This window comes from Phacochoerus africanus, chromosome 4, assembly GCF_016906955.1.
Source record: "Phacochoerus africanus isolate WHEZ1 chromosome 4, ROS_Pafr_v1, whole genome shotgun sequence".
NCBI lineage: Eukaryota > Metazoa > Chordata > Mammalia > Artiodactyla > Suidae > Phacochoerus > Phacochoerus africanus.
In genome coordinates, this window is record NC_062547.1 from 131,844,740 (window position 1) to 131,853,185 (window position 8,446).

The following is an 8,446-nucleotide window of genomic DNA, read 5'->3' on the forward strand; positions in this document are numbered from 1 at the left end:
AGCTCTGGGTTCTGTGCCTGCCATTGTGCATTTTCAAAAAAAGCTGGTTTCTAGCAGGCTGCTTAGGAGGGACCATACTTTATGAGTAGCAAGGATTTAAGCAACATCACCCATTTTTCTCCACTGCACCCCAGCCCTTCCTTTCTCATGAAACACCCTCCCCCCCCCATGAAGCCTCTTCCCAGTGGAAACAGTTCTGTGACCTTGAATCAGTTTCCTATGATTACCATAACAAATGACCACAAACTTTGAGGAATAAAACCACACAGATTTATTGTCTTCAGTTCAGTAGGTTAGAAGTTGGAATTGGGTCTTGCTGGGCTACAATCCATCTTTCCCACTACATTCTAAGCTCCTTGAAAGCGAAACGTATGCATTTATTCTCTACTCATTCCTGAAACTCATTTTGAGAACCTCCTAAGTTCTAAACATTGTATCATGTGTTGAGGACAGAAAGATGTCCCTAGGAAGCTTAGGGTCTAGTACAAGATCAGATGCGTCATAACCTCTCAGGGAATGTAAATGGAATTGTGTCAGAGGTTCAGGAATGTCAATATGTGAAAGTTCAGAGTAACATACCTGTGAATTCTGCCTTCTCCCTTCTTTTTTGCAGATCATACAAGCAGGGTGACATGGCCTTATTATTGTAAGAAATCTGAATTGATTTTAATACATTAAGTGTTGAATTTGGAAGTGTCTTGTGATTTTGGAGGTTAAGAAAACTCTTAACTGCTGTAAAGACCTTGAGAACATAACCAGAAGAATAGTCCAGTGAGAACATAAGCAAAAGAATAGTCCAGTGTATTGAATTGCAAGGGTAGGTAGAAGCAGGTTCAGGACACTTCTTTTATTGAAATGCTAAAACATCTGATGAAACTTTATGTAAAAAGTAATAAAAGTGATAACATATTCTAACCAGGAAACCCAAATACCCTATTACAGCCATTTAAATACATTTTGGAGCTCCCATTGTGGCTCAGCGGTAATAGACCTGACTAGTATCCACGAGCACATGGATGTGATCCCTGACCTCCCCCAAGTGGGTTAAGGATCCAGCATTGCCATGAGCTGTGGTATAGGTCGCAGATGGAATTTGGATCTGGTGCTGCTATGGCTGTGGTGTAGGCCGGCAGTTGTAGCTCTGATTCAAACCCTAGCCTGGGAACTTCCACATGGTATGGGAGCGGCCCTAAAGACAAATAGATAGATAAATAAATACCACCTTTCTTGGGGTTCCCTTTTGGCCCAGTGGGTTAAGAATCCCGTGTTGTCCCTGCTGTGGCTCTAGTTACAGCTGTGGCTTGGGTTTGATGGGGTCCTGGGAACTTCTGCATGCAGCAGGCTTGGCTGAAAACAAAAAAACCAAAAACCCAACTCCCATTATTTCTCTTCATTAGGAAGAATATTTTTTCTTTGTAAAAGTTGATATTTGGGTAAATGCCTTTAAATATGAGGGGAACTTGAAAGAGAAAGATCGTGCTCTCAAGGTCTGTTTCAGCTGTAAAATTCTAAAGCAGTTTTATTTCCCACATGTGGCTAGGGAGGCCCAGAGATAGATGTTGCTAAAATTGCAGAGGTGATGAAAGGCACAGCAGGATGAGAACCAGGTTACTTTGCACGGTGACCTGTACTTCCTTACATTAGCTGATAATGTTACAGAAATCAGAAGGAAAGGAGGAAGAACAATAAGAAGGATCCTTCTTGGAATCTATGAAACAGTAGTGTTTATCTTTGCAAAGCTGAAAGGCTGCTCCCACTTGCAAAGCTTTCTCTGCCTCATCCTCAATCTAGTCTTACTTCTTTCCAGATGGTTTTCTAATTGGGGAGACTAGCCGATAATATGAAAATTGCCATTTTTTTCATTGTCAAATAAGAACAAATCCGTATTCTGACATAACTGATATTTCCACCGTCCTCCGTGGAGTGTTACTGTCACCACTTATCCCTTAGTTAAAAAACTTAAACATCACTAAGCTATCATGAGATATCAGCTACTTAAATATACTTGAAATGGATTTATACAGTAGTTGCCAGTTAGCTTTTAGATTTCTTATTCCCATGTTGCTCTTCTTTATCTTTTAGGCCTGAAATAGCAGACATCTGACCAAATGTTTATTTTTAGAAGAGGGTTAAGTCCAAAATGGTGGTCAAGTAGAATGATCCAGCGATGCCCATTGAAGGGATTACACTTCTGATCTGTGTGCTGCAGAAACCGAATTCTGGGAACGGGCCTCGCGCCTCCCACTCGGGTGGACACACCCCTTCTCCCTGACAGGCCAACACCAGTCTCTCCTTCAGCTGTAAAGAGTTGGCTCAGGTAGTTCGGGCTTCAAATCAGTTCACCTGAAGATCTGCCTTTGTGTTCCTGAACTAATCAGGCGAGCTTGTAAAAGGGTTTGGGCTGTTCCAGGAGAAGGAGAGTCAGTGTGGGAGAGGGACCAGGGCGGAGGGAGGTTCTCTGTTGCAGACAGAAGATGGGGGCCCCCAGGACTGAGAAGGTGGGTGGCCTGCAAGGAAATGGGGCCCTAAGTTGTACCAGCACGAAGAACTCAATGCAGCCAACAGTCTGAGTGAGTTTGGAAGCAGGCTCCCCCTCCCCCACCCCCAGGTAAGAATGTGGGCACAACCACACTGGAGCAGCCCTGAGCAGAGAAGGCCCACGTGCTGTGCCAGGACCCCTACACATCTGGGAGGTAATAATACATTTCTCTTGTTTTAAGTCTCTAAATGATGAGAATTGGTTACATGGCAATAGAAAACAGACCTGCTTTTGTTGCTGCTGTTGTTGTTTTTCTTTGCAATCATGTTTATATGAAGAAAAGGAGGAAGGAAATAAGTGAGCCACCCTCAAAGGAATAAATCTGTGTTTTACATTCTCATTAGCTTCTATTAATTGGTTGCCAGAAAAGTGGGATGGGAGGGAAAAATGTATGTCTGTTGTCTTAATAATACAGCATTTTTCATGGTTAGGTTAGCTTTTTCCATTTTTCATTGCAGAAAATAGTCCACTTGGAGCATACCTGTCATATGTGAGGCTTTGTTTCTTGATATAATTATTAGTTGCACAGTGTATTTTAGGACTCAACTATAAAAGTCCCTTGCCTTCAGATTTGTTCATTGTTCTTGCAGCTGTTTTCTTGTGAAATTGTTCCTCCCACTTGAGACAGTGAATGCGAGAAATGAAGGTGATGTGTCTCCGAACCTATGCTTAATACACAGAAGTACTTATTGTTAACATGTTTTGAGTACATGCAGCTTTGAATCGGGCTTCTGGAAAATGCATATCGTGCTTTCAAAATAGCCTCTTTGGCAGTCCTAACTGGAATGCTTTGTAAATGTTGGAAATGTGATTTTTCCAAGAAATTAAGACCCTGGAAAGAATACACGAAACATCCGAAGAAGGCAGGTGTCAATTGTTAGCTGTTACGTAAATGTTAGTATCTGTTTGGTGGTGGTGTTTGTATGCCAGTAAGTGCTTTTTTTCTTTTGGAGTATTTGGCAAAGCTTAAATATTCCATGTCTTAGGATGTTCATACTGGATTTTAGCAATTTATTCCTGCAGGTAGACAGCATAGTTTAGATATAACATTGCGTTTCTATCTATTACATAGCTTTCTTTTCATATTAAAAAAGATGGTTGGGGGAGTTCCCTTCATGTCTCAGCAGTTAATGAGCCTGACTAGGATCCATGAGGATGCAGATTCGATCCCTAGCCTTGCTTAGTGGGTTGAGGATCTGGTGTTGCCTGTGAGCTGTGGTGTAGGTCGAAGACGCGGCTCGGGATCCCGAGTTGCTGTGGCTTGCCCCACAGCTGTAGCTCCGATTAGACCCCCAGTCTTGGAATGTCCATGTGCCGCAGATGCAGGCCTAAAAAGCAAAAATAAAAATAAAAAGATGGTTGGAGTTGGTGGTGGAGGAAGTCGGCAATAAATACTGGAGAAAGAGCTAATAGGTTTGCGATGTATTGTGTAATGGAAAGCTTTAGAAATGGGAGACCAGGCTTCGTTCTTAATAGCTTTGACACCTGGAGCAAGTGGCTCCTTTGTGCAGTGAAGAGATTAGACTAAACCACACCACGTGTACGGTTTATTGCAGTTCTTAATTCTATACTTTGAATCAAATTTAACATTTGTGTGTCGGAGTGCCTGTCGTGGCTCAGTGGTTAAGTGGTTAACGAACCCGACTAGCAACCGTGAGGATGTGGGTTCGATTCCTGGCCTCCCTCAGTGGGGTAAGGATCCGGCTGAGCTGTGAGCTGTGGTGTAGGTCACAGACGTGGCTTGGATCCCAAGTTGCTGTGGCTGTGGGGTAGGGCGGGGCCTGCAGCTCCAATTCAACACCTAGCCTGGGAACCTCCATGTGCTTCGGATGAGGCCCTAACAAGACAAAAGAGGAAAAAAAAAATGGAATGTCCATCATATTAGGAAGTGTGCCAGGTATCTACATGTTTAGTCACTATTCACTCAGTCCTCAAAACAGCCCTCTGATGTAACTGAGGAACTAAGTGAATAAGGAACTTGCCCAAGGTCATCCGTCTGGTTGGAAGTGAGAAGGCTGAGATTTTAAGCTGGAATTTAGAAACTGTGCTGTAACTGCTGTAACTATTAGACTATACTCCCTCTTGCCGTCAGGAGGGCCAGATGTCATTCTAGGGAAGGTTCTGTGTACAAAGCATAATGATGCATGTAGCATGGGTGGCACATGGGAATTATTCCCAAGTTTGTTTTTTTTTTAATTTATATGGACAACTTTATGCTTTGCTATAAATAGCTATTTTTTTTTGTGTGGGGGAGAGACATCATTTAATACTTACTTTAGAGAACTCATTGAGCAAGACATAAGTTCCATTATATGCCAGCCATCTTACTCTTTAATCTTCCTTTAAATATCAATTAAATTGATTTGGCTATGCATTCAAAAAAGTAATTAACCGGACGTTTTGTCAGCAGACCGAACCTCTGTATTCACATCTTCCAGAGAAAAATAGAAGCTTTAATTTATCTATGATGAATATTGACTTTAGCAAATTACTTTCTGCATATTTGAATTACAAAATAACTGTACTTACCTAAAACTAGAAGTATCTCTTTTAAATAACTGAGTATTTTAGTTAGATTTAAGGTCAACAAAATAAAGTCTTCAGTGACATGATTAGAACCAAAATTAGCATAAAATCTTCTTAGAATGAAGAGGAATGGAAACACACATATACTATAGCTGTTTTCTTTCCACATTGATCAATCTCACATTCTGAATAATCTAAATCATTTGCTCTAGTATCCTGTAAACAGGAATTTTCAAGCTAAAATAGGTGTTCGGCTTGGGATTTGGCTGCACCCTTCTTACAAGCCACTCAATGAGCATGTTACTGTTTCATGCATGCTGGCAGGAGACATGACATTCCTGGATCCGAGACAAAGGACTTAATTATGCAAGCAGCAGGAGCAGTAGCATATTTGCATTGATTCCCTTTGCACCTAAGTCCCACAGAGGCAGTGCAGCCTGTGCCAGATGCCATGCACTCAGTGGGTTTACACTGATCTTTAAAAGCAAGCAGTAAGCAAGCCTGCTCTTTGTCTAAAAGGAGTTGTACCTTCATCTGTCAAGGTAAATGGCAGCATGAACAAGACAGAAATGCCCTGGGTAGAAGTGTTCAGGGTCTTGAAAACATGGCACACCCAGAAAGACCAGGGGGAGTGTAGGTGCTCCAAGGAGGACTCCCAGCAGACAGGTGCAATGCACTATAGTGGAAAGGCAGTGGGGTGGGGCTCTGGTTCTCTCTAGCAGCCTGCAACAAGCCTTTCTGCCAGATCTCTAGGTTCTGTTGTATGCTAAATGGAGTTGGATGAAATGACAAAAAAAAAAAAAAAAAATCTGCCCTTTTCTAGATATTAGGGTTATACTTGTCCCTTAGGTTCCTTGGGTTGCCTGAGGCTAAACATAGAGCCTCAGAACTTTTGTAAAACCGAGGGAGGCGTGGCTGATGGCTCTCAAGCATTAAATGGATTCTTAGAAGATGAATCAGAGAGAAGATGAATCATTGTATCGGTTCAGTTAGGGATGCCCTTTCTCATTTTAAGAGATGTATCTTAGAAAATGCAAATGCAATTACAAAGGCGTGACTAAGAAATGGTACCTCATTTTCTTTTTCTCTGATACACATAAAAAAATTCAATGACTGAATAAAGCATAGGAGTGTTGATTTTAAAAATTATCATCTTTATGGAATGTCTGGACTAGCTTCAAGATTTTAGGCTGAATGCATTGTTTGAGAATTTTTTAAAAAGAACAAATAACTGAGAGCTTATTGCTTAGTCTTGTGAAACACACTCCATAGATTTTTAATTTAGATATCGGAACAAATCTGTAAATTCACAGATTTCGCTGAAGAGTGCTGCTTTAAGAGCAGTTTGGTTGGTCAAAACCTCTCAAAAAATAGGTTAAGCATCTACGCTTTACCCTTTGAAAAATTCTACTCTCTTGACAGAACTAAAAAAAATTATAAATGAAAGATAGTTGAGGAGATGTGAAATGATTGGAGTCCACATTAATTTGCAAAATAGCAAAAATAGTTCTGGAAAAACAATCATGCTATCACTGTTAAAATTTGGATTGTACATAATTTGGCTGCTTGGAATGTGGAAAGATGTTCTGGTGCACAGGATTTTATTTATATTAATAACATCCAGCAAAAGCTGTTCTGTCCCTGGCAGCTTAGGTTTGGAATTATTTTAACACCTAAGAAATACAATGCAGGCAAACCTTAGCTACTGAGAGGTTTCTGGAGTGAATAAATAGGGGTTATTCTTTCAGTACTGCTTTATTGACAGTCTACCCTCAGGGAGGTGAAGCCTCCCTGCCCAGGATTGACTAGAGAACAGAGCCGTTGTTCTGAAGGAATTCAGTACACTGAGAGAAAAAAACAAAGACCACACACGGTAGTTAGGACAAAGATGAGGTCCTGCACACAATTAGGGAATGCTGGAAGACAGATTCTTTCTGGATAAGTTAGGGCCTTTTTCTGTTTTGATTTGTTGATTTTTTGTATTTTTTTTAATGATTGTTATTTTTACTGTTGTACTTGATTTACAGTATTCTGCCAATTTCTGCCGTACGGCAAAGTGACCCAGCCATACATATATATATGTTCTATTTTTCATGTTACCCTCCATCATGTTCCATCACAAGTGACTGGACACAGTTCCCTGTGCTATACAGCAGGATCTCATTGCTTATGCACTCCAGGTGCAATAGTTTGCATCTACTAACTCCAAACTCCCAGTCCATCCCACTCCCTCCCTCTTTCCGTTGGCAACCACAAGTCTGTTCTCCAAGTCCATGAGTTTCTTTTCTGTAGAAAGGTTCATTTGTGCTGTATATTAGATTCCAGATATAGGTGATATCTTATGGTATTTGTCTTTTTCTTTTGATTTACTTCACTTAGTATGTGAGTCTCTAGTTCCATCTATGCTGCTGCAAATGGCATCACTTTATTCTTTTAATGGCTGAATAGTATTCCATTGTGTGTATATACCACATCTTCTTAATCCAGTCATCTGTCAGTGGACATTTAGGTTGTTTCCATGTCTTGGCTATTGTGACTAGTGCTGCACTAATCATTGCGGGTGTGTGTGTGTGTGTATCTTTTTCAGTGAAAGTTTTGTCCAGATATATGCCCAAAAGTGGGAATGCTGCGTCTCATGGTAGTTCTATATTTAGTTTTCTGAGGTACCTCCATACTGTTTTCCATAGTGATTGTACCAGCTTACATTCCCACCAGTGGTGTAGGGGGTACTTTCTTCTCCACACCCTCTCCAGCATTTGTTATTTGTTGACTTGTTTTTTTAAAAATAAATTTTACTAAACAGTGTTTTTTTAAATTATAGTTGACTTGCAATATTGTGAGTTAGGGCTTTTTAAGTCCGGTGGCTTTTCATTTTAATTATTTTTGGTAGGATTTGATTCTTTGGCTTTTAGTTGGTTGATTTGGCTTAGTATATTATAACATCATTATACTAGATATTATGGTTTGGTTCAAGATTTATAACATTTCCTGGCGTTATTTTTTTCTTTTCTCTTCTTTGGCTGCACCTGTGGCATATGGAAGTTCCCAGGCTAGGGATTGAATCTGAGCTGCAGCAGGAAATCCCAGCATTTCTTGGTATTTAACAGGTTAGGAAATTTACTCTAGCTTTGTAGTCTATTCAAGGAGCTTCCAGTCAAGTTGTGTAATAAGAGCTGCAGACTCTCGCACTGGGCATGCCCAACACAGGTGAAGTGTGTGGGTACAAGATGCGTAAAAATACCTTAGTATCACTGACTTCGAACCAGGCACTTGGATAGATGCTGTGACTTACCTAAGTCTCATAACCTTGTCGGGTTGCTCCTGTTCTTCTTAAACGGAAAGGTTTAGTACCTGGAGCTGGGAGTTGGAATGAGTGAACCC